This window comes from Mirounga leonina, unplaced genomic scaffold (genome assembly GCF_011800145.1).
Source record: "Mirounga leonina isolate KUSES-001 unplaced genomic scaffold, KU_Mleo_1.0 Mir_93, whole genome shotgun sequence".
NCBI lineage: Eukaryota > Metazoa > Chordata > Mammalia > Carnivora > Phocidae > Mirounga > Mirounga leonina.
In genome coordinates, this window is record NW_023270854.1 from 21,732,867 (window position 1) to 21,759,412 (window position 26,546).

Sequence of the window (26,546 nt, forward strand, 5' to 3'; positions counted from 1 at the left end):
CTCACCTAAAAATGCATACGATATAACTATAAGTACCTTTCCACTGTGAATTTAGAAATCGGGTAAATGGAAAGGGCCTCTAAAAAGTAAGTTACAAATCAGCTCGGAGTACAGCTATTTAACAACAGAAGCTATTCTGGAACTTCTACACGGCAGGGGCTTACAAGGTACCAGTCTGGTTACTGCGGAGGCTAAAGAGCTTCCCTTGAAGTTTTATTTGCAGCAACTTACATTGTATGGAAAAAGTAAAATACACGGTAAAGGTGCTTTGGTCAACATTTGATGTAAGATTGAAAAATCAAACAGCATTACCCTGTCCAAGAACGTTATTGTTTTCTGTTTGGATGATTTGAAGGAGGGGCTAATATCCTCCTCCCAAGCTCCCTGTTGTCACTGACATTGCTTCCCAAACTACTATCCATCCCCACAAGCTCCCATCACTATTGATAGAGTAACAATTGCAGGAATTGTAACCTGTGGATTTAGGAATAGAGGAAATATTTTGTGTTTGGAATAAAAAAAAATCACTAGAAAAGGTTATTTAAGAGAGAATTTTCCAACCCCTCCGACTCTTCTTTTGTCTAAAGTAATTGATATAAAAGTTGAGGTCAGTTATAAGCAAAGACACCTTGATGAGGTAGAAAGAGTCTCAGGCCAAAATTACACTTGAATGCAGGAAGATTCTAACCTGGATAGGGTGTGAGTCTGGTTGGTCAAGAGTAGAAGCATGGGGAAAGAAGGTATAGGGGTTAAACCATGTTCCCCCAAAATGATATGCCCAAATCCTAACTCTGGTACCTGTGAAGTAACATTATTTGGAAATAGGGTCTTTGCAGATGTAATCAAATTATGATGAAGTCATACTGGATTAGGGTGGGCCCTGAATCCAGTAACTGGTGTCCTTATACAAAGAGGAGAAAACTCACATGGAGGGAAAAAGACTCTGTGACTATGGAGTTCTAGATAGGAATCATTCAGTTATAAACCAAAGAATGCCAACAATTGTTGGGAGCCACCAGAATCAAAAAGAAGCAAGGAAAGCTTCTTTCCTAGAGACTTCAGAGCAAGCAGAGCCTTGTTGACACCTTTCATCTTTCTAACTGAAAGGATAAATTTCTGCCTCTTTCAAACCACTCAGGGTTTGAATATGTTTTGGGTATTTTGTAAAGCTAGCCCTAGAAAGCTGGTACAGAAAGAGTTTTGGAAGTAAATTTCTATTGAGAGATGAGTAACTCTTGGCCAGAGAACTGATGTTCCTGGCAAGGTGATATCTAAAGAGGAAAGAGTGTCTCAATCTCCCACCCTTACCCCAAGCCAAGGAATGCCTCTTACACTCATCTAGTCAACTCTCTTCATCCTGAGACCATGGGCATCACTAAGTTGTTAATGCCTGCCTAAAGGGAACGAATATACTAGTTATGCCAACAGAATATTCTAAGATGCATAGTAGTGACATTTCTCATTGCAAATTAATAAATCTGTGTGCATTTTGCTAATACAAATATTCCCTTAAGGGATAGACCTGCTTGTGTGCTAGCTAAGTCAGGTTTGAGAGCTTACAAAGCTCTGATTTCTGACATCAGTAAATTCACCTCCCTGAGAAGTCTTTGGAGAGAACTGCCAGTATTCCTGACTAAGGCACCATTCATACCATTCAATTCTTTTTTTTTTTTTTTTTTTTTAGAACTTCTACAAAAGGGATTTCACTTCCTTCTGACTCCTTCTAGCACTTTTTCTGTAATTAATTGAGGTTATTTCATTGTATACATTGATTTATACTTTGTACTTATTTTCAAAGAGCCGAAGCTCCATCTCTACCAGTTAGAGACTGCCTGTCTTACCTTGGGCATAATATTGGTCCCTCAGAATTTTAACTTCCCTGCTGATAAAGTGGGTACAATAATGACCTTTCTGCCCATCTCACTTTGTTCTTGTGGGGATAAATAAATTACTATTGGTGGAAATACTGTTAAAATTTTTAAAAATGTACTGTAGTATTATTGTTATAATTATTATTATTATTAACTTGATTTTTCAGCCACTTGATTTTTGCAATGTTGTCAATCTTATCACAAAGTAGAACAGTTTATGCAATATTTCCTCAACATCTTCATCTATGTAAAGCATGCTCATCCTTCAAGCCCCAACTCAACCTCTGCCATGAAGCTCCTCCTGCTCAATCAATCCTCTTCCTATGGTACAGAAATCCTATGATAGGTATTTGTACACATGTGTTATTTTCTGCATTCAACTGTTAAGTCCTTAAGGGCTGAATCCAAGTCTTATCTCTCTATATCCCCACAGCATTCAATGCTTTTCACATGCTGTTCCCAGATATGTTGACTGACTTAAAGCCACAAACATTTATTATCTCATGCAATTTATGAGAGTCAGGAACGTGAGCATGGCTTAGCCCAGTATTTCTGGTGCATGGTCTCTCATGAGGTTGCAGTCAAGATGTCAGTTGGAACTACAGTCTTTTGAAGGCTTGACTGGGCTAGGTGGTCTGTTTCCAAGTTCATTCACACGGCTGTTGGTAGGAAGCCTCAGTTCCTTGTCACATGGGCCTCTCTATAGGGCAACTCACAACATGGAAGCTGGTGTCCCCCAAAGAGAGTGATTCCAGAGATGGAAAGAGAGAGAGACCAAGACAGAGAGGTCACAGTGCTTTTTATGACCGAATGTCCATGTTGCATACTATCATTCCAGCTCATGCTCAATAGGAAGAAACTATACAAGGGTGTCAATACCAGGAGGCAGAGATAATTGGGGGTCGTCTTGGAGGCTGACTAGCATAATGACTGACTGAATGAATGAATATGTCATGTTTATTTTTAATTTACTTTCCACTCAGGGTTTTTTTCTTCTTCCAGTCAAAACAGACTTGATTTTACTTTTGCTAAAATGTGCTCAGGAATGCAAATGCAAATCAATCATTAACCTTTATCTGACTCAGAAAAGATGATCAATAAAGAAGTCTGAAGCAAAATGAATTATCCAATCATTATTCATTCTATCTTCACCCCCATTATTATGTATACATGAGTGACTGAGTAAACTTTTCCCCACAGTTAACAAAATCTTTCTAGCAAAGTGATACCAAGGAAATCAGCAAGTATATGCCAACTGAAACAAGACAGCAAGTTGTTTTTATATTTCCTAATTTATATTTTCCATTTCCTGTATCAAATCCAGACTCCTCTGCCTTTTTCTCACAGTGAAGAGCCACACTGTATTTATTCGGTCCCTACAACATGCTAGGCATTGTGCATGAGATAGAAGGTGACGAAGAAGCACACCGTCCCTACTTTCACTCAGCTTATAGGAACACAAACGACACATATTACGAGCATTCTTTGGAATCTGATACATCAATTTATCTGATCTCATTCTATGACTCCACACCTTTATACTCATTGCCTATGAATTCTTTCATGCCTCTCCATTTACCCAAAGTTTCTCCACATTTTTTGAAGGCTACCCAAAATGGAAAGTCTTCCATAAAATTTTCAATGAATCCAGGTGCTTTCAATAACCTTCTGCTTCCTTGAATTTCTATAGCAAATTAGCACTTAATTACAAACTATCTTGTTTCTTTTTCAAATGGTTTCAAGTGATTTAGTCATACTGCCCCAAACAGATGGCAATTTCTTTGAGATTCAGGCTCCTCCCCAATGCTTCGAATGTACTAAAGAAAAGCTTGCCAATTGATGGCTAATAAAGATAAAGCGGTGCTTCGATGTCCTTGGCCAAAACTCTGTGCATGTGAATCTGGACTAATAAGGCTAGTTTCTGAATTAATATTCCGGGTGCCTAAGGCTGACCCTAATTTGAATTAAAATTTACATAAATTATTTTAATCAAAATAAATGCACAGCGCCTTAATCTTTTCTGTACTTAGGATTTATTGGAGAGATTAATAAGTTACTGTTGCTTAGTGTAGAAGCGGAACAATTGGAATGTTAAATATTCCATATTTTTTCATAACTATACAAAAGAGCTAATGTTATTTGCAGCATTCTTGAGATAGAATACCTGAAACAGCCTAAAGTCTTGGAAATAATTTTGGCTTTAGAGTCATACAGACCTGGATAAGACACATTGTAATATCTGGCACATTACAATCACTCCAAGCTTTCCTTTTCTCCCCCATATGATGAGGATACAACCATTTGCTTTTCAGCACTAGCTGTGCCTACACCACTTCTACTCTTTACGGTATTTTTCTAAGGAAATATTGAAATTATATTGTTTTACCCATGGGGAAAATTTATTGTCAATTGTCCAACATATCAAAATTAAAAAAAAATAGTCACCGAATATTTTCAAAAACTTCATTATTACAAAGATCCCTTGGATGGTCACATCTGACCGTGCAATCAAGGAAATGGTTAGAAGTTACACCCATGGTTTCCTCAAATTTCAGTGGATCATGAAACAGCTCTGAGTCAAAAAGACCCTTACAAGGCAGAAAAGCTAAGAAAAATGAATGGCCAAAGATAAATGAAGAGTCATGAAAATGAAAGCACTGTTCTCTGGATTTGTGTTCTCTTGTTTGTTTGAGTGCAATAATCTTTTGAGGGCAATAATCCGTTGTTACTCTGGATTGACAGGCTTTACTTGAACGGTCACATGTGTCTGTGTCCCATACACAATGCCTATAGATTCTTGATTTCTAAAGACATTTAGGTTCTAGTTGCCACTGCCAATTCCCATGAAACACTTGAGTAACAATATTTGGCTTTGAATTTTAGAATTATTTTTGTTTTGTTTTATTCTGCTTGCTAATAGTCCATAGTATCAAGAAAATAGTCTTAGGATGCATATCTAACTTTTGTGTATATACATTACCTAAATTTATTTGCAAAAATATCCACATACTTTAAAAGTATTTAGCTAATATCCTAAGAGAAATTCAGGCTGTCTCCATATTGCTTGAGCAAATTGGACTACATTGAAGTCTTTTTAGAATCAATATTTACAATAGATTTGGGCAGTAGATTCATTTATAGAGTAAAAACTGCTGAGCTGAGGGTAAGGAGACATGGGTCTCAATCTGAATTAATTATAGTCTGAGTCTAAGAAGTCTAAGAATTTCTTCCTGAAAGAAGGAAGATCATGGCCAAGCTAGAGTAGAACCACCACAGGAAAGAATCTTGGAAGAAAATTACACAGAAGGGTAAGATGATTTATGTTCTGGGTATGACAAGAATGGCACTGAGTCAGATTCCACAGATTAGCCCAAACTTTCATGTTCTCAGGGGGAAATTATAGAGAAAGATTAAAAAACTGGCAAAAAAATATGATTAAGGAAAGTTCTCAATAAGGAAGATTAGTGCTAGAGCCTCAGCCCCAAACAGTGGTTGATCTTTCTTCAATCCTTCAATCCTCTTAATTCCACCTCAGAGAGACTTATGGCATTCTTAGAATTATGTGCAAAGGAGCTCATGGATCATACCGAACTTACTTGTTCTACTCAAGAAACTCTGGTACAGTTGATAGAAAATAGGAAAGGCTGCCCTGTGGTGATAACTTGCCAATCTAAAGGGGCTCTAGATCTTATGGATTCTGATAGGATTCTCCTTTGGGATCTTAACTGGGTGTTTCTGGGTTTGGGGCACTGTTCTTGGAAATGTGCGCTGACAAAGTAGAGGAGACATTAACTCCATCCTGAAGAACTATTTGAAAAAACTCACTCCTCCTGTGTGGTTCTCCTTTACTACTCACACAGAACACTTCACTTCTGACACTGCTGGTCACTGATATATGGAGGTTTTTCCCACACCAAACAATCCTCTGTGATCCTAGCTGGGTGGCCTACAGTTTAACCCATTTCTGACACTATCTACATGAACAGAACATCAGATTCCCACGGGTTAAGGATTCAATCCCATAAGACTGCACCTCCCCCCGCCCCCTTTCCCCTACCTTCCGACCTCAATCTTAAATCCAGATTGTTATCTGTGCTTCTGACTGACTGGCTATAAATTAGAGGTTTCCATGACTCCCTCCTCAGGGAGGGAGGATTAATTTGCTAGAATGGCTCACAGAACTCAGGAAAACAGTTTATTTATTAGATTGCCAGTTTATTATAAAAGGATGTAACTCAGGAATAGTCACATGGAACAGATATATAGGGCAAAGTATGTGGAAAGGGGGTGTAGAGCTTCCATTGTCTCTCTGAGCCACTCTCCCATCACCTCCACATATCCACCAACTCTAGATGCTCTCTGAACACCACACTTCTTGGATTTTTATGGAGCTGCATCCAGGTAGGTATGATCAATCATTGACTCCACTCCTAGCTCCTCTCTCTTATTTTTTATTTTTTTTAAATATATTTATTTATTTATTTGACAGAGAGAGACACAGAGAGAAAGGGAACACAAGCAGGGGGAGTGGAAGAGGGAGAAGCAGGCTTCCCACGGGGCAGAAAGCCCTTTGCGGGGCTCGATCCCAGGACTCTGGGATCATGACCTGAGCCAAAGGCAGACTCTTAATGACTGAGCCACCCAGGCGCCCCTCCTCTCCTCTTCTTAAAGAATGGTGGGGGGTAGAGCTGAAAATCCCAAGGTTCTAATCATGACTTTGTCTTTCTGTGACCAAACCCCATCCAGGAGCCCACCAAGAGTTGCCTCATTAGAACAAAGGGTTTTCCTATCTCCCAGGAAATTCCAAGGGATTTAGGAACTCTGTGTCAGGAATTGGGGTCAAAGAACAAATATTAAAACAAAAGATACTCCTACTATTCCCATCACTTAGAAAATCATAAGGGTTTTAGAAAGTCTGTGCCACAAACCAGGGAAATAGACCAAAACATACATTTTCTATGATCTCACAATGTCTCACTTGGACTACCCAAACATTGTTAGCTACTACTCTATTTTCTCCATAAGGAAAGGGAATTGATCAGTATACCAAAATAGGGAAATCTGTTTAAAGCTCAGACTTGACATGTTATGAGTAGTTGTACAGAGTGAGGCCAGGATAGAAGAGATTCTGGTAAGATATATAAAACTTCCTTATTAAGCTTCAGTCCAAATAGCCATGATGAGATGTAGTCAGTTGGTGGAAAAACCTAACTGGGAATGAGGGCATGACTCATAGGAAGGAAGTAAATGAAGAGATTAGCACCCAATGCCATCATGTTCAGAAAGAAGTGAAGGAGAAGCCTCAGAAGTAAAACTCCTAAGATTTGAGAAATAGCTAACTGAATGCATTGGTAGTGCTGAGCACAAAGACATCCTGAGTGAGGGCACAGCGGCCTGGCCTGTGTCCCTGTGGATTAAGGCAAGATTTTCTCCAGTGTTCATGCTGATATAGATGCTCTTAGTTGGCCCTTGAGGAGAAGGCTTGGATTGTGTCTGTTTCCATAACTGCAGCTTTCTAACATGAGTCACTTTGTGCTGTTACTAGTTATCCATGTGCATCTCTTATTTTTTTCCTCAAGGGGGGAGGGCTTTATGAGTATGAGTGTAGGAATCTTTCCCAATTTACCTTGGAATTCCTTCCACCTTACCCAATCACGATTTGAAAATAGTGCCTGAAAAAGAAATATTTAATAAATGAAGGGCAGAGAAAGGAAGAGAGGGAGGTGAGATCATAGAGGAAGCAAACACTATTATTCCAGGAGCGCCCTAGCTTCTCTTTCAGAGTCAGCTAAAGATTCTCTCAGAAGGAAAGTTCCACTTGAGTCTGCTCCTCTTTCCAACTTACATCATCCAATATATGTGGCATTGACTGTTCCATGAAGGGCTTATCCTTTTATTCAGCAAATATTTATTGGGCTTATTCTGTGTTCCAGGCATATCTCTATACACTGGTCATAATTAATAAACATGAGAGATGAGGTACCTGTTCTCTTGAAGCTTACATTCTAATGGAAGAAGAAAAATATCAATCAATCAATCAATCGATCAAGAAAAAAAATAGCAAAGCTCTGCAGAAAATTAACATAAGGTGGTATGAGAGAAGGTGACTTGGGACCAGGGAAGGCCTCTCCAGGATGTAGGACAAGGGCATTCCAAATGGAGAGAACAGACACTGCTAAAGCCCTAAGGCAAGAACAGCTTTGAGGTGTTCAAAAAGGACATCCGAAACAGGACAATATGGCTGGAGAGTAGTAAAGAATGTAGAGAGTAGAATGATGCATTAGCAGAGTAAGGGGGAATAGTTTGCAATGAGTTTAAAAGACCATTTGAGGCATTTGGATTTTATTCCAAGCTTACAACAGGAAAAGGCACAATAAATTATGTTTTTAACAATTAGTGTGAAGAGGGCGCCTGGGCGGCTCAGTTGGTTAAGCGACTGCCTTCGGCTCAGGTCATGATCCTGGAGTCCCGGGATCGAGTCCCGCATCGGGCTCCCTGCTCGGCAGGGGGTCTGCTTCTCCCTCTGACCCTCCCCCCTCTCATGTGCGCTCTCTCTCTCATTCTCTCTCTGTCAAATAATAAAATCTTTAAAAAAAAAAAAAAAAAACAATTAGTGTGAAGAGATTGTAAGGGAAAGATAGAGTCAAAGACACCAATTACTGATCATTTCAGTAGACCAGGGGAGAGATGGTAGTGGCATGGACGAGGTGGTAGTAGTGTGTAGAGGCAGGAAGCAATGCAGGCTAAATTTTCAATGTCATGCTTCTAGGACTTGCCAGTGGCTGGGATGGAGAGATAGAGAAGCGAGGAAGCAGGAGTGTTCTAATTGTTTGTTTGTTTGTTTGCTTGCTTGTTTGATTGGAGCTGCTCATTGATAGTAGTGTCTGTTTACAGATATGAGTTAGAGGAAGATCAAATTTGAGAGGGAAAATCAAGTGTTTTCCATTTGGTTAAGTTAAATCTGATATACCTTTTTTTTTTTTTTTAAGATTTTATTTATTTATTTGAGAGAGAGACTGAGATAGAGAGAGCATGAGAGGGGGGAGGGTCAGAGGGAGAAGCAGACTCCCTGCTGAGCAGGGAGCCCGATGCGGGACTCGATCCCAGGACTCCAGGATCATGACCTGAGCCGAAGGCAGTTGCTTAACCAACTGAGCCACCCAGGCGCCCTTAAATCTGATATACCTTTAAAACCAGTAGATAGATGTTAATTAGCTAGCTGCTATCAATATAACAAAAGGTGTGTTTCAGAACTAGAGAGAAAACCTATTTAGAGGCACTGAAAGGGATTTTAAAAAGAAAAAAAAGTCCATTTTAGACTGTGGGGGGTCAAAGTGACTGTCATCCCACCCACTGCAACCCATACCTCACTGTATCAACAGTATCCTTTAAAAAAAATATATCAATAAACCAAATTTAATGGGTCAAGGTAAAATGATGAATTCTAAATATTTACTGGAGACCAAAGAAGTCCTGGTATTTATCCTCAGAGAATGAGATTTTAAAAAAGAAAGGAAAAAAAATTAAGCATGGAATAAATAGTAAGCTACTACCTTAAAGCTATCTGCATATTTAATTATTTAATTCTTAGAGGATATGGGCATGTTCAACTCTACTGGGTCAGAACATACAGAAAATATTAAGTCTTAATTGAACTAAATTGAATAAGTGTCAAAATGTGTCTTCAGAACTTAAACAAATTTTTATCTACATAACACAAAAACAAAAAGAAATGGAAGCACACATCTGCTCATTAGTACTTTGAGAAACAGGCTAATACTGACTGGTAGCTGGTAGTAACAGTAGCTGTAAAATTTAGGAAAATAAGATTTAAAATTTTTGAGATAAATATTCACTTTGCACAAAAACATAATAAATTCACTTAGATTATGATTTGTGTCATTAGTAGTTTAAACAGATTAGCCACCTGCACACTTAAAGGCCTTTTTCAAAGTTCTTGTTCTTAGGGTTGTTTTTTTTTTTTTCCCTGAATAGTTTAAGTGCTTTGGAATTTATGTAAACAGTAAACCCTGCTCAGCCTGTCTCACGTCTTCACCCAAAGCGTAGCTTCAACTAGCACCAGCCAGATGGATGAGTTTGCCCAATCACTACAGGGGACAGTTGGAACACCCATCTTGACTGATGTTATGCAAAATGTCAGAGACTTTTGAATCTCATCTTGGCAAGACATGATGGAAACTTTCCAAATCCAAGGATTGTAGAGAGCTGTACAATCACTACATAAAGGGACTGATGTGTTGCATATTGAATTCAGGCAATGATTACATATAATTGTATCATTACCATCATTACCTAAAGTGAGATTAATGGAAGCAACTATTCAGAAAAACAAGAAAGAAATTAGCTTTGAAGTAGCATAATGAAAGATTTTAAATGTGGGAAGAATTCAGTCACATTTTAAAATTACTGGTTGTGACTCCATCAAACTCACTAACCCCAAATCTTATTCACTGCTTCAATGCATGTGCTTTATTTCATTTGGCCACACGATGATTAAAAAAGGTCAGATATCTGTGGAATATAAGCTCATAGCAAAGCTAATAAACCACACTGTCCAAATGTTTAATTTAATAAATGGGCAGAGGGAGTTAGAAGAAAAGTATTAACAAAGCAAATAAATGAAGTGTTTCTTTCTTTCTTTCTTTCTTTAGCACCATCAAAATCAACACATCAGTGGTAAAATCTCTGTTAGAAGCAAAGCAACATAGTATGGATCAGGACCATATATGTTTCATATCAAGTTGGGGGTTCGAGATTCCTAACATCCAAAATAAGTTAACAGCCCAATTTTACTCAAATGAATTCATATAATCTACATATAAGAATTCCACTGGTTGTTTTTTCCACTAGGGGCTGTGTGAATGTTCCAACTGTAAATGTATATAAGACAAAGACTTCTCCTAGTTCCTGACTAGGGGAGGAAGATGTTTTGAACCATGGGTTCTGCAAAGGAATGGTGCTGGGATTCTAAACTAGAGGGGTCTTGACATCTGGAAATGCACTTTCCTCCCCTTCCTGTAACCAACAGGGTTTTTTTTGAGAATCTCCAACGCTCTTAGAGGATTATGCATAAGCTCAGCAGCCTGAGACCTGGGAATGAATCCGAACACTTAGTTCCATATCTAAACTTAAATTTGGACATAGACCATGGTTTAGAAATCATTGCAGTACAGACATTTTGTCAGTTGAGTTCAATCAGTATGTCAATTAATATTAAGTCATATGCATATACTATTTAAATTGCAATATTCATAATTTATATGGTGGGTTTCTTTGCATCACCTTTGTATTCACTCTGGAAACTCCAAAGAATAAAAAGCTGTACATCTGCGAGTCTAGAAAAACAGTATTTATAGTGTTATAATATTTAAAGTGAATAATAATTGCTTACCCCTTATATGATGTAGCACTTTACATATTTTAAGTCTTTGTTTTATATCTGTCCTTTACAAAAGCTTAAGAGATAGAATACCCAAGCATCATCACCTCCTTGTACAGAGAAGGTATAAAACAGAAAGGAGCTGAAGGTGAAACAGATAAAGACTTAAAATCATTTCTTCCTCCTCCTAGCTCAGAACTCTTATCAAAGACAGCACTGTCACTTACAACCACATGGGATTAAGAACCAGCTCCAGTGATGAAATTCATCCACATTCAGCCACATCCCTTACACCTACATGGTCTGAACTACTATTACCTCCTTCTAGGCAACTGCAATAAGTCTCTTACTAGTCTCCTGTTTCTACCCTTTCCTAGTCTCATCATTTTTGTAGCCTACAGCAAGGTTGATTCTTCTAGATTGGTATGGTGATCATGGCCCCTCTCAACTTAAAAACCTTCCGTGACTTAGCACTTGTTCTTAGAAAGACTAAAACCCTTAACATGGCCTACTTTCTCTAGATCTCTATTCAAATGTCAACTTTTCCTTCTAGCTGCTCTCCATAAACTAGTAACTCTTCTCTCAGCTCCCCCACCACCACTGTCTGTCCCCCTCACCTGCTTAGTTTTCTTCATAATATTTCCCACATGACATATTCTCTATTTATGAATTTAGCTGTTAATTATCTGTTTTCTTAGAGATTAATCAGTTTTGTTCACTTCTATATCCCCAGAATAGCACCTCATAGCAGATGCTCGGTGTTTATTGAAAAAATAAATGCATAAATTCTGTCTTAGTCCATTTGTGATGCTATAACAAAATGCCACAGACTGGGCGACTTGTAAACAACAGAAATTTACTTCCTACAGTTCTGGGGGGAGGCTGGAAATCTGAGAACAGACTGCCAACATGGTCAAGTTCTGGTTAAAATCCTCTTCCAAGTTCTTAGACTGCTGACCTCTTGCTGTGTCCTCACACTGTGGAAGGGGTAAGGAGCTCTTTTATAAGAGCAGGAGCCCCTTTCATGAGGGCTCCGCCCTCATGACATTAGCATCTCCCAAAGTCCTCTACCTCCTAATAAGACCATGTTGACCATTAGGATTTCAACATGTGAATTTGGAGGGACACAATCATTCAGACTGAAGCAATTCCCTGCAATGTCCTGCATGATCTAGCTCTCGCTTACTTACCTTCCAGCCTCAACTCCCACAGCATATCCTCTTGCCCATGGTTCTCCAAGGCTAACTATCTTCCTTCATGTTCCTTGAATACACCAGGATTCCTCCTATCCCACTGTCTTGTTCCTGAGCTTGGGATGCATTTGCCTCCAAATCCTTTAATTAATATTTATTTCTCCTGCTAGATTATATGTTTTGTCATAGCAGGATTTCTTGTTGTTGCTCTGCTCACTGTTGTGTCATCAGTAACTGGTCTATAGAGTGAATGTCACTTTGATACGATGTTTCTATTCATTTATATCTAAATAGGTAAAGCTTTCTATTGAATTAAAAGCCATTTCACATTGACTGGTTCATATTTGGAAGTGCCTTGGTGAGTAAATTGGGTAGTTAGGTAGTCCATAAACTGCCACAAATGGGACCCCATTAGCAAATTGCCCTCTCTTTTTGTGCAGCTAGTAATGGCAAGTTTGGTATGGCTTTCACAAAATTAAGTGCTTTTAGTGCAAATTAAGTTACCAGATTTTCAAAGCTTCTAGTATAAACCATATTGAAAACATTGATTAACTCCCTAGATTTAAGTGAGATATATTTAGGCTTGAAATATTTAAAGTATATAATTACAGTATTTTCTTAGAAGATAAAGGACCCTATTTACAAACTGTGAAAGTTAAATGTTCACATTTTCAGCTACAAAAAAAAAAGAGGCACTTAATCCTACATTCTGTTTTGAAGGGAACAGTCCTCTCACATTGTCTGTTCCTCACATTGTCCACTGCTGAACAAGCAGACTGAAAATAAAACTTGATTCTAATTCAAACCAGTAGTGCATTCACCGTAGACGCCCCTGACAGTCCCTGAACTAAGTCAGAATTAGCACCAATCCTCAATATTTATATATGCTGACAAAGGACCAATCAGAAAGTCTCCTTGCTTTAAAGAGGCAGAGAGAGAGAGAAAGAGAGAGAGAGGGGGGCAAACCAAGAAACAGACTCCTAACTATAAAGAACAAACTGATGGTTACCAGAGGGGATGTAGGTGGGGGGATGGGGGAAATAGGAGATAGGAATTAAGGAGTGCACCTGTTGTGATGAGCACGGGGTGATGTGTGGAAGTGTTCAATCACTAAATTGTACACCTGAAACTAATATTACACTGTACATTAACTAACTGGAATTTAAATAAAAACTGAACAAAAAAGAAGAGGCAACAAAGCATGATTTCTCCCCCAAATAAGTGAATAAATAATAGAGTTTCTACTTCTGAGAAGTTTTGCCTAACACAAAATTCTCCTATTGAGAGAATTTCTCTGATGACATGGAAATTAACTGGCAAGTTAGGATTCTGAAATAGTTGATATATGTATAAAGTGGTTCTCAGGATTCAGATAGTAAAGACTGATGGCAAGAGGAGCAGGGAGTAATGAAAAGAAAATAGCTTTAGGGTCAAACTGACCTGGAGTTGACATTCAGTTCTCTTATTTGCTCACTGTGAGCTTAGGAAATACCATTTAACTTGTCTAGACCTCAGAGTCTTCTTGGTACAATGGGACTAACAGAATATTTAAATCATACTGTGGGAGGGGATATGTTCCAAGACCCCCAGTGGATGCCTGAAACCATGGATAGTACTGAACCCTATATATACTATGTTTTTTCCCATATATGCACACTCTGATAAAGTTTAATTTATAAATTAGGCACAGTAAGAGATTAACAACACTAGATAATACTAAAATAGAGCAATTATAACAATATACTGTAGTAAGTTATGTGAATGTTGTCTCTCTCAAAATATCTTACTATATTGTACTCAGCCTTCTTTTTGTGATGATGTGAGATGATAAAATGCCTACATGATGAGATGAAGTGAGGTGAATGACATAAGCACTATGATGTAGCATTAGACAACTATTAACCTTCCAGACCATAGCTGACTGCGGGTAACTGAACCCAGAGAAAGCAAAACCATGGATAATGGGGGACTACTGTATAGATTGAGGGAATAATCTAAAGTCTGACAAAAAGTAAGTACTTAGTGAATATCAATCCTCACTCCCATCCCCAGCCCCTACAGTAATTTATTAATGGACTCTTGGGAGATTACTGTAGACACTATAATTGGGAGACTGAAGAACTAACCAGTATTTTTTTTTTCTGTGTTTTATCTATAGAATTCATCTAACAGTGTTCTCCTTCATGTTATATGTACTAGGAAAAAGGCTAAGCTATAGAATCTAACTGCTAGATTTAGATTTATGATAAAATATATATGGTATGCTTAGGAAGGCCAGTGTACTGAGAATAGATTTTTTTCTTTTTTTCTTTTAGGAATATCAAAGACAGGGAATATGAGCTTGGCCACTCATACCATGAAAGCACGGACGGCAGCTACCTAAATGATATGATTTGTGAGTCTGCCCACTCATTCATTCAACATTTATGAAGTTCTTACTATGCGCAAGGCACTGTGTTGTTCCATGAGGATAATGTGAGTAAACAGCTGTCCCTTTTCTTGATGGAACATAGAGTCTCGTGATGGAGAAAGGTGGTGATCTCCATTAAAGTATTAAATAAAACTGTTTAATATATGACTAAAACCTGAGATAAGCCCACTTAGGGAAGGAAGTTAAGGAGCTGAGAGACTATATGATGAATGAATCCCATGTGGATAAAGAAGTCCAGGAGGAATCCCTATGCAACAGTGTTTTGTATTGATGGTAAATGTCCTGAGAAAGCCAGTAAAGGTCACTTGTCTTCCCTCTCTGGGAACTGCTCATCATTCAAAACACAGCTCCTTGAAGCCTCATGACTCCCCCAGGCCCAGCTGGTTCCTGCCACCTCGGTACCCCCAAAACTCTCTCCTTATGCTCTGCTTCGAGGTTTCGCACAATGTAATTATCTGTGTATATCTCTCCCCAAATGTATGGAGAGGCCAGAATGCTGTCTCATTTCCTGTAACATCAGTGTCCAGTACCTAAGCACACACTGGGCACCCAGGAAATGTTTCAAGAATGAACTGACCCATCTCTGACTCTTTTTTGATGCCTGATACTTCCACGAAACCCATTTGTTTTAATTAAGAGTTAAGGTTTTTGAAGAGAAGTTTTTCTTCTTCTTTTTGACAGTGGTGGAATTCTGAGCAATTTTCCTTGATTAGATGACTTTATATTCTAGCTACAGTTTTGTTTAAACAAGATATGAGGATTTTCTGAAAAGTCTATTCAAATGCAACACATTAGAAACTAACACCTCTATTCAAGTACCTGGTGACATGAACTTTAATAACCTAAAAGGAACCAAAGGGAATAGGAACATGGACAACAAAGTTTTGATCCAGTGGAGTAAACCTACCATACAATCTTGTAGAAATAACCAAGCAAGACTTATGGATTCTTTATAGCAATGATTAAACTGTTAACTGCCAGGAAGTTCCATAAGGCTAAGTGGTACTTTGTCATGCAATAATAATTCTGTTTAGTTCAGCAAAAATGCAAGGAAATGCAGAGAACTTCCCTCCTGCGGTGGTTTCTGCATTTCTGCTAGATCAGAGATCCACACTATGTGCCCTGCTTCTCTCATAGTATTCTGTTACCTAGCAACCAACATGTCTAGGCAGTACAAGCATGGGGCTTATATGAATATACACCCTCACTCTCCTTTAACAATAGATAGGAGGAAATGCAGTGGGGAAAACAGCTATAGATCATCATCAACAACAAAAAAAGATACCTTCTAAAAGTTTGCTTGAGAATGAGGACACTCAAAAATGTAATGCTTATTGGCATGCCATTTAAATACCTTCCTCAGTGTTTGCAGGAGGGCATACTTCCTTGTTTCTGGAGTCTATTTTAATATCTAAAACTCAAAACAAAAAATATAACAATAGTAGGATTAGGATAATTATAAATTCCTTCATACAGCATTCAATAAACGTTGTGTGTGTGTGTGTATGTGTGTTTGTAGCAGATTTCCTTTGATTTCATTTTCATAAATGACATTCATTTAAGACAAATTGTTATGCCCTGTGGGAAAAATAATATTTCAAAGCTTTATTCCTTGTAGACTGTCAAACTTTTCAACTGACCTTATACTCCTGGGTTGGTACGGCTGTTTCAATTAAAAATTGAGAAAGAATAGAAGATGCAGTAAAGCAGGTAACAGCCAAAGCTCAAGTATGGAAGTAAGGTTGTTGCAGTCGGAAATGGAGAGGAATAAGGGACTCCAACACCAGCTGGCAGATTTAACAATGGGATCATTGATGAAAGAATGGGCCAAAGGATAGGGGGAATAAAAGAAGAGGAAAGAAATAAAGTGTGAGAGCCACGGGGTGGAAGCAGAAGGAAGGGGTAATGAAGGCAGCAAGCAGAACTGGTTTCCTAGTGAAAAGGTTAATTAAATCTTTCGTGGCATGGAATTTTTAAAGAACTACTTTTTTGACTATGTGTGTATATATTCATGTGTGTTCTTTGTAAACACACAGAGATGATAATGATTCTCTCCTAACATCCTTTCACACTGATGCTTGAGCACATTTTTTTTAAAAGGACAATAATTTTTTTAAAGCTTCTTTCATGTTGAATGGAAAGAAATTTAACACTACTGACCTGCAAATAAATTCTAGGAGCCAGAGTTTGTTCTCTTTTCACTGTTCTGCTTTATTTCCTCCAAAATTTAAAACTGGCAATGAGAAAGCAAACCTTCTATCTCTATTAAAATGAATGGCAAAATGAATGAACTCTTACAAACAATAGAAGGGACAAGACACAGAGCTTGAGAGCTTCAGTAATATTCCCAAGAACACAAGACTGATTTCTAAGCTGAAGAAATGATTATAGATCATCCCAGGAGGATGCCAACCAATAAGACGGCAGCAGTGTTATTCATGTGTTTCTTCACGTTAATCTTGCCATACTGTCACAGGGATTCCAGCAGGCTGGGGCAGGTTGTGGGTGGAGCTTCTGATGTCAGTCTAAAGGGCAAATGCTGATCAGTATAATCAAGAACACACAGTCCATTCAAGGCATGATGTGGTGTTTCCATCACTGTTACTCTTTTACGTCTGTCCGTGTAGTTTGTAAACACTTACATGGGAAGGTAATGCATACAGTAAATACCTTCCTTTTGTTTGTTCCGTATTTAGCCTGAGTCTTGGCTTTAAAAAGCATTTGATGTATTTGTTTTCAGAATCCTGGGTTATTCTGGCTCCTGAAATAATTGCGGTTGATCAGGCTACAAGTTGTAGGAGAAAAAGTATTAATATATTTGCTCAACCAGAAGCCAGCCTTCTTAGGCCCTCCTGTGCTTAAATAGAATCCTTTCATGTGGAAAATCAAAAACAACAGAGTGCAGCAGTTTCTTGAGAAAGGCATTTTTTTTTCTTTTCCATTTTGTCAAAAAGCAAATGAGAGAGAGAGAGAGAGAGAGAGAGAGAAACAGAGAGTCTGTCATAGACATTTCATCCTGCCCTCAAGTCTTATGAGAACTCACCAATGGTTTCATCTCTAAAGAAGGCATTTCATCCTTTACCAATGAGAGAGGAGTTCAGTTTGCCAAAATTGTGCAGGATGGATGTCTTTACAAATTGAACCAAAATAACAACAACAACAATAAAAATAACAACAGGAACAACAATAAGAACAGCCTCAGAACCAGGGATAGCAGAACAATGTGACAGCATCTGCTACAACAACATTTATCAATGTGTGGTTCAAGAAGATTCTTCCAAGTACTTTGAGCCTCACTCAGCACAGGCTCAAGAATAGGCATTATAAGTCTTTACTTCCTCTTATTTAATGTATGCACACGTACTCTCCCATAATTATAGGGCAAAGATGGTTTCAGCATTAATGAATCAGCTTTAGTGATTCTAATATATGTTAGTTGGTTGAAAGGATGGGCAATATTTGTGATTAAAGAACGTATTCAAAGACAAAAAAATTAAAACCCTGGTGTTAAGAATTAAAGAAACTTGTCTAAGAATTGAAGTCCATTCCATAAATTAAATACATGATGTCATGTCTATCACAGAATGGTGGCTGAACTTATTTGCTATTAAATTTCACTGCTTTTTAGAGCTCTTTGGGCTACATTAAAAACCTATTAGAGGATATATTATGTTCATGTTTCTATATTAAGTGCTTGGGAAAAAACAAAGATGCTTCCTTTACCCTCAAGGCATCTATAATCTAGTTAAGAAGATAAAATTTATACCCCAAAATGACTTCAATTCAAGGCAGAAGGAAATCAACCTCTAGAAAAAGATCATTGAGTGACAAAATAGGTCAGTTTCTACCTCCTGAGCTGTGTGAATTAAGGCCCAACAGCTCCTAAAAGAAAACAAACCGAAGAGGAAAACAAAAGAAAAGAAAAGAAAAAAGAAAAGAAAAAAAGGAAAGAAAAGAGAAAAGAAAAGAAAACAACAACAACAACAAAAAATCAACCTGCCACAGCATCTAACATTAAACTTGGGAGAGGGCCATGGCAGGTCTACTTTGACTCTGTTTCTAGATGCCCACCACAGAAATAAGACTTTCAGAGAAAGACTTGGCCTCAGTTCAGTCATCTGTAAAATGAATTGAAAAATCTCCCACAAACCCATCTCCTAGCAGCAAGTTCTGGTTTGTGAAAATTTTCTCAGATACAAGTTGGGCACTTAGGGTACAAATCATTTACACATATATAATGATTAGTAGAGGACAAAATTTAACATATTATGGGATAAAGTGTTGTCTGATTTGCTATTACCCATAGTAGTTATCCTAAATATAGTGGTGGACACCACTTCTTGAGCACTTACTATACGAGACATGACTTACTGAGTGTCTAACTCAATTTGTCTAACTCAGTTTAATCTTCTCAAAACTCTATGAGGTAATTATAACTATTACCACTTATAGTCACTCTTAATGCTTAGACATGAGAACTTAATGTTTATGGGTAACAGAGTTGGGATTTGAATCTCTTTCTGCCTCTGACTATGAAAAGGCATCCTGCTGTTAACCACCCACCTAGACTACTTCTGCTAACCATTCCATTCCTGGACCTAGCAAGACTTAGGTATCTAACTTGTTCTGATAAACAATAAGAGTTAAAAAAGGAAAATGTGTGAATTAAAAATAAAGAACATATCATAGGACTTTCTAGAGTTGAAAAATCTTTAAAACCTACTGAACATCCTCATTTTACAGATAATTAAACTAAGGTCAAAAAAGGGTAAGTCATTTGTTAAAGGTTACCCACCTACATAGTCAAAACTAGATATGGTCCACAAGCTGTTTGATTCCTACTCTAGTCCTTTTACTCTTTCAGTACTTTAACATAGTAAAAATGCTGAGGAAAGACTATGGTTCACTGAATATGCTAATTATCTAAAAGATTAAACAGAACACTCTGTGTCAAACTTTATTACTGAAAACCTGAAAGTATCAGTTGGATTTCCTGCTTTAGTAAACATAATGGAAGAACAAAATATATGTCTTGGCTTCAATATGCTAGAGTGGAGAAGGGTACTGAAGTAGGACTCAGTTGGGTTCTACTCTCAACTAGTTATTTATTACTCAAATGTGTAGATTGTTACATAAAGTCTTCCCACTGAATCACACCTCTGGGTGTTCACCCTCTTGTATGGTGCCTCTGGCATCAACTCTGGACTTGGTCATGTGATTTGCTTAGGCCAATGGCATATCAGCAAGTGTGATACCTTGCACAGCTGTGGTAGTAATGTGAAAGGGCACATTCTAATCTCCTTGAGCATGAAAGATAGAAGACAGATGCCCAGCCAGTTCGGCCATTGTAGCTGAGCTCAGTTCTCAGTGGTGGAGCCCAGAACCTGATGGATGCACCAGCAGCTATGAATAAGATTAATAACCTAAGGTAGAAGAATTTGCCCCATCGAGGTCTACCCACTTTCAAGAGGAGAGTGTGTCCTCTTGCATGTCCTGAGTCGCCAGTGAAAGATGAACAATGAGATCCAAACCTAGCCATAGCTTTTATCCATCCATTCCTTTCTACCCCATCAGAGGGTATATCCCATGTTTCAAAAAGGGCCCTCTTTCCTCTATCCTTTGAGGATGAGCTAGACTTAGTGACTCATTTCCAAAAACTAGAGTTTGGAAAGAGAAAATTAGTACTTACCAGGGAAGAAATTCTGCAAACACTACCTTATTATCTAAGTGATGAAAGTTAACATCATCAATGACAAGTCATATGGATTCACGTACCTTCCTACAGGAGGTTATAGGAAAGGCACTTCATCTCTATGGCATTCTTTAGAAAACCTAACACATAACACATAAGATAAACATCAGACAATCCCAAATTACAAGGCATTCTATAAAACCCCTGACTACGGCTCCTCAAAACTGCCGAGGTCATGAAAAATTTTTAAAAAAACTGAGAAACTATTACTGACCAGAGGATACCAAGGAGAAGAACACATAACAACTGAATAAAATGTGGACTCAAGATTGAATTTTAAACAGGGAGAGGACAATAATGAAAAAAAAAAGTCTGTTGAAATCCAAATTAAGTTTGCAGTTTAGTTTAAAAAATGGGAGAGACAAAGCAGGAAAAAACATGCAATGGAAAAAAGACAGTCTCTTCAATAAATGGTGCTGGGAAAATTGGACAGCCACATGCAGAAGAATGAAACTCAACCATTCTCTAACACTATACACAAAGATAAACTCAAAATGGATGAAAGACCTCAATATGAGACAGGAATCTATCAAAATCCTAGAGGAGAACATAGGCAGTAACCTCTTTGACATCAGCCACAGCAACTTCTTTCAAGATACATCTCCAAAAGCTAGTGAAACAAAAGCAAAAATTAACTTTTGGGACTTCATCAAGATAAAAAGCTTCTGCACAGCAAAGGAAACAGTCAACAAAACAAAGAGGCAACCCACAGAGTGGGAGAAGATATTTGCAAATGACACTACAGATAAAGGGCTGGTATCCAAGATCTATAAAGAACTTCTCAAACTCAACACCCAAAAAACAAATAATCAAGTCAAAAAGTGGGCAGAAGAGATGAACAGACACTTCTCTGAAGAAGACATACAAATGGCTAACAGACACATGAAAAAATGTTCATCATCATTAGCCATCAGGGAAATCCAAATCGAAACCACATTGAGATACCACCTTACACAAGTGAGAATGGCAAAAATGGACAGGGCAAGAAACAACAAATGTTGGAGAGGTTGTGGAGAAAGGGGAACCCTCTTACACTGTTGGTGGGAATGCAAGTTGGTACAGCCACTTTGGAAAACAGTGTGGAGATTCCTCAAAAATTTAAAAATAGAGCTACCCTATGACCCAGCAATTGCACTCCTGGGTATTTACCCCAAAGACACAGATGTCGTGAAAAGAAGGGCCATATGCACCCCAATGTTCATAGCAGCAATGTCTGCAATAGCCAAACTGTGGAAGGAGCCGAGATGCCCTTCAGCAGATGAATGGATAAGTAAGATGTAGTCCATATATACAATGGAATATTACTCAGCCATCAGAAAGGATGAATACTCATCTTTTACATCAACATGGATGGGACTGGAGGAGATTATGCTAAGTGAAATAAGTCAAGCAGAGAAAGTCAATTATCATATGGTTTCACTTATTTGTGGAACATAAGGAATAGCATGGAGGACATTAGGAGAAGGAAGGGAAAAATGAAGGGGGAGGAATCGGAGGGAGAGATGAACCATGAGAGACTATGGACTCTGAGAAACAAACAGGGTTTTAGAGGGGAGAGAGGAGTGGGGAGGGGGGATTGGTTAGCCGAGGATGGGTATTAAGGAGGGCACATACTGCATGGAGAACTGGGTGTTATATGAAAACAATGGATCGTGGATCACCAGATCAAAAATTAATGATGTATTGTATGGTGACTAACATAACATAATAAAATTAAAACACACACACACACAAAATGGGAGAGACATATATCATAACAAATATTACAGGCTCCTTCCAACCCACAGGAGAAATTAAAAAAATAATAAAAGGTATTATCTACACAGAGGAAAGCAGTATTTCTGTCCATTATCCACCCTAAGCTGCAAGATTTTACTACATATCTAGACACAAAATGCAGTAAATTCAGTGGAATTGTTACTGAATCTAAGGTCTTCAGACCTAGGGCAAAAAAGTAAAAAAGAAATGGAAGGCAGGAAGGGAGGGATTTTGTGGTTGTATCATCTTGTTCCATATCCCCTAGACCTATCTCCCATAAAAATTGGAGTACACAGAAAACAAAACAAACAAAAATATTTACTGTAAGTTGAAAGATTCAGACAGTTGGATTCTAGTTAATTGAATTTACCTGTTGACATCTATAAGTGACTAGCCTATAAAGGGTACACACATACACACACACACATACATACATCACTTTTAATACAACGATTTTAAATATTCATTTTTAAAGTTATTATTAAATATGTTTAGATCAGTTTTTAGAAGTCACAGATCTTCTGTCTCCCCCCCGCCAAAGGTTTATTTATTTATTTTTATAGAGAGAGTACATGAGTGGGGAGAGGCAGAGAGAGAGAGAGAGGGAGACAAGCAGACTCCTCACTGAGCAGGGAGCCTGACTCAGGGCTCAGTCCCAGGACCCTGAGCTGAAACCAAGAGTTGGACGGACACTTAACTGACTGAGCCACCCAGGTGCCCCAGAAGTCACAAATCTTCTCATATTGATATTCTGTACTAATCCTTTGTTACCCTGAAGCATAAACTTAATTGAATTGTAACTTTTCTCTTGCATAGAGATTAACGTAGTTCAGTGGACACTATTCATATTGGCTTATGTAAACTGATTTTGTATGACAACATGGTCTAGGATGGAGATGAGGAGAATCTAAAAATTTATACAGGTCTACATATATAAAAGCTTACACTTTGACAAAAGTGCATCTGGCTTTTTAAATAATCATGAAAATAATAGTAGAAGGCCTCTGCTCTGTGGGGTGTTTACTCCCTTTTGAAGAGTTTAGTTCTGCAAATGTGATGGTAAAAATGTTGGCAGATGATACTGAATCATGCTATTGTGATGGGGGAAAAACGATCCTGATGGAAAATGACATCATCTGTGCCTTTTGATTTTTTTTTTTAAGCATATTGGAAAGAGATCAAGAAGTGCCACTTGGTGAATAACATAAAATAGACCCAGCAACATGAGGGAACAGAGACAGACAATCTGGAAGAATGTGCTAATTTCAAATATGTCACTTTTAGAATTGGTCACACTCTCGGTTATATTTCAAGGGCTCTTCCCTTCAGCGAATATCAGCTTTCAGAGACAGGCATAGTGATCAATTTGCAAAATCAATTATCCTGGATTATAAAGAACTCATGTTTGAGGTCCAAGCATCTATGTTGCTGAAAACCCAACTTCGAATTTAAGGATGGTTATCTTAAGCCTCCCAGCAGGGGTCACTAAGTTAATGATAAATATAAGCTCTACTGTAATATATAGTCACTATTTCCATTAACAACAAGAGAAAAAAAATATGTAATGTCAAAGACCCTGATGGGGAAGTTTGGTTGAAAACACAAAATATTTCTCAGCAATAATGATAGTATTTCACATAGAGTCAAAATCCAATCGTTGCTCTTTAGTGTAGGTCTGACAGAGAGAGCAACAGTTTACAGCCTACTAGCATTTAGAATTATATACACATGAGTTTGGTGTACTATTCAAATACTATCAGTATATATAGGGAAGAGACCTACTGATGAATAATGAATGATTTTCCAACAATGATTTACTTAAACTTTATATTTAAATAATGCAAACATAACAGAAGCATGGGCACTTCATTTAAGATACATCCTGACTTCGGTTAGGACTTGGCCACTTAAGTCAGTCTTCATCTCCAGGGTGGACATTGGTTACCTTACTCTGGTATTCCATCCTCGTACTTGCTATAGTCCCTAGCCCTGAAAGAGTTTTGGGCTTTGACTGGGTGACACTGATATTAGTGACAGTGAAGGGCCGAGATCTTTTACTTGAAAATATAGGTCAGGGCACAGAAGGGCTTGCATGGTCTACCCCTGTTCCCTCTGTTACCTTGAATGAACACTCCTAGATGCTTGAGGAACATATCAAGCCCAATTCCCTCAGAGCCTCGGGGCTCTTCATTCCTCTGTGGAAGCTCTCTTCCCCCAGACATTTGAGTAGGTGGTCCCTTTACCTCATTTAATTATCTCCCCAATTGTTATTTCTGCAGAGAGGACCTGCCCTTTCTGACCACCAGTCCTAAAGAGCACACATATCACTCTCTATCTCCCTTATCATATTTTTTTCTTCAAAGCACTTTGAACACTCCTGTTATCTTCTGGGTTTATGTATCCTATATGTATCATCTGTCACCTGTCCTCCCCCCCCCCACTAGAAAAATAAGCCCAGTGGGACTTTTATCTATTTTGTTTTTCTCCTAAATGACCAACATCAGGAACCATGCCTGGTACAGTAGGAACTCAATTAATATTTCCAGATAAATGAATAAACACACAAATCAATCTATGTACCATGTAGTTCCTACCTTGGAGTACTGCAAAAGACAGATGAGACACAAATCATGACCACAAGGCACTTATATCTACTTGAAGAGATAAGAGTTGAGCACAAAATAATCGGTTGGACTTCTACATCTGATTCAAACCAAACCGACAGGTGCCAGGAAGATGAAGTGTTCGTCACTTACAGAAACATAAGCCTTCAGTAGGAAACTCCCGTGAATTGATCAGATACTGGAAATATTAGTTTTAATCAAATCTCCCATTATCTGAGAAGTTCACACACACACAAAAAAGTCATACTCTGCTCCACTGTCAAAGACAGAATTTGAGGCTGAGTAACTCATTGCCTTAAACTCACATGAAATTTCTTAGAGCCTGATGTTCTTCTTACATTTTGATATTTATTCTTTCATCTCTAAATGCATAGCACAGACCAGCACATCAGACACTTTTGAGATGAGAAGTCATTTGTGAACTAACAGCACTTAATTAAATTTTTCTTTTGCCTCTTTTTTCTTTTCTAATTATCACAAAAACATGGATGTGAAAATGCCCTTTTTTCCCTTTGTCTCCTGTTCATGAATCATAGCTTTAAAATCTGAAATCTTCTTATTTTTTTTAATTCTCCCAAACCTCAAATTAAGCATTTGATCTTACTTTATTTTGGATATAACTGAAAATAAAACAAGCTGGTGGGGGGGGTCGCTTACTCTTCAAAATTTTCAAACACGTGAGATTACTTGAAACCATGGAGAATTTTACCTGTTTTTCACTCTCTAAACAACCTCTATCCTAATAATAAATATTTAATTAATTCAGATATTCCTGCTTGACTTTCCAGAAAGTTGGCAACCTTATACCTCCCTCCTGCTTTGATAGACTCATTCATTTTTTCCACCCGCTCAGGAGAGAAAAATAGTGGGAAAAACTAAAGAGTTTAAAAAAAAAAAGGACACCCTTTAATGAATGTGTTTAATAGCTGACATGTCTTCTTTCTTTTCGTTGGATGAAAATGGCACACACTCAGTGTGGCATTGTTCACTTTGAAGTGGCTTTCCATTGTTCTTCTACCAGCCTCTATCAAGGCCCACTGACAGATGACCTATCAAATGCTTCCTCCTTTGTCTTCCAACCTCCTTACCACCCCTAATTTCTTTCTTTCTTTTGCCTTTTTTTTGTTGTTGTTGTTGTTGAAAAGGCACAATCTGCTCACCCTCTGGCTCTTCCTCCTCCAGGGGTAGCAGTTGGTAAGCCAAGGCCCTCCCAAAGCCAGGGGCTGTTATGCAGAACATGTCTGCATCCCAATTATCCAAGGAGAAGTAGTGCATAAATTAGTAGTGTTTCTAAAGCTGTCAGGGATAAATTGTTCTTATTTCCTGACACTGTCATAGGCAAGAAGGGTGATTCTAAGATGGGCTCTGACACCCCTGTTGCTCTTGAAGACAAAGAGACCGTAAAGTCTCCTGTGAGGTCTGAGCCGGGAAGAGGCTTGCAACTGACTTATAACAGAGATTTAGGAAATCAGATTGAACTGGCTCTGTGGTTGGAAGGCAAGTTTCAGTTCAAAATA

At 38.2% G+C, this 26,546-nt stretch overlaps 1 protein-coding gene across 1 annotated transcript in view; it reads right to left on the minus strand.

Moving 5' to 3' along the window:
* Positions 1-26,546, minus strand: part of DCC (DCC netrin 1 receptor) — a 1,173,370-nt gene that overhangs the window by 817,266 nt on the left and 329,558 nt on the right. The gene's annotated exons all lie outside the window — the stretch shown is intronic.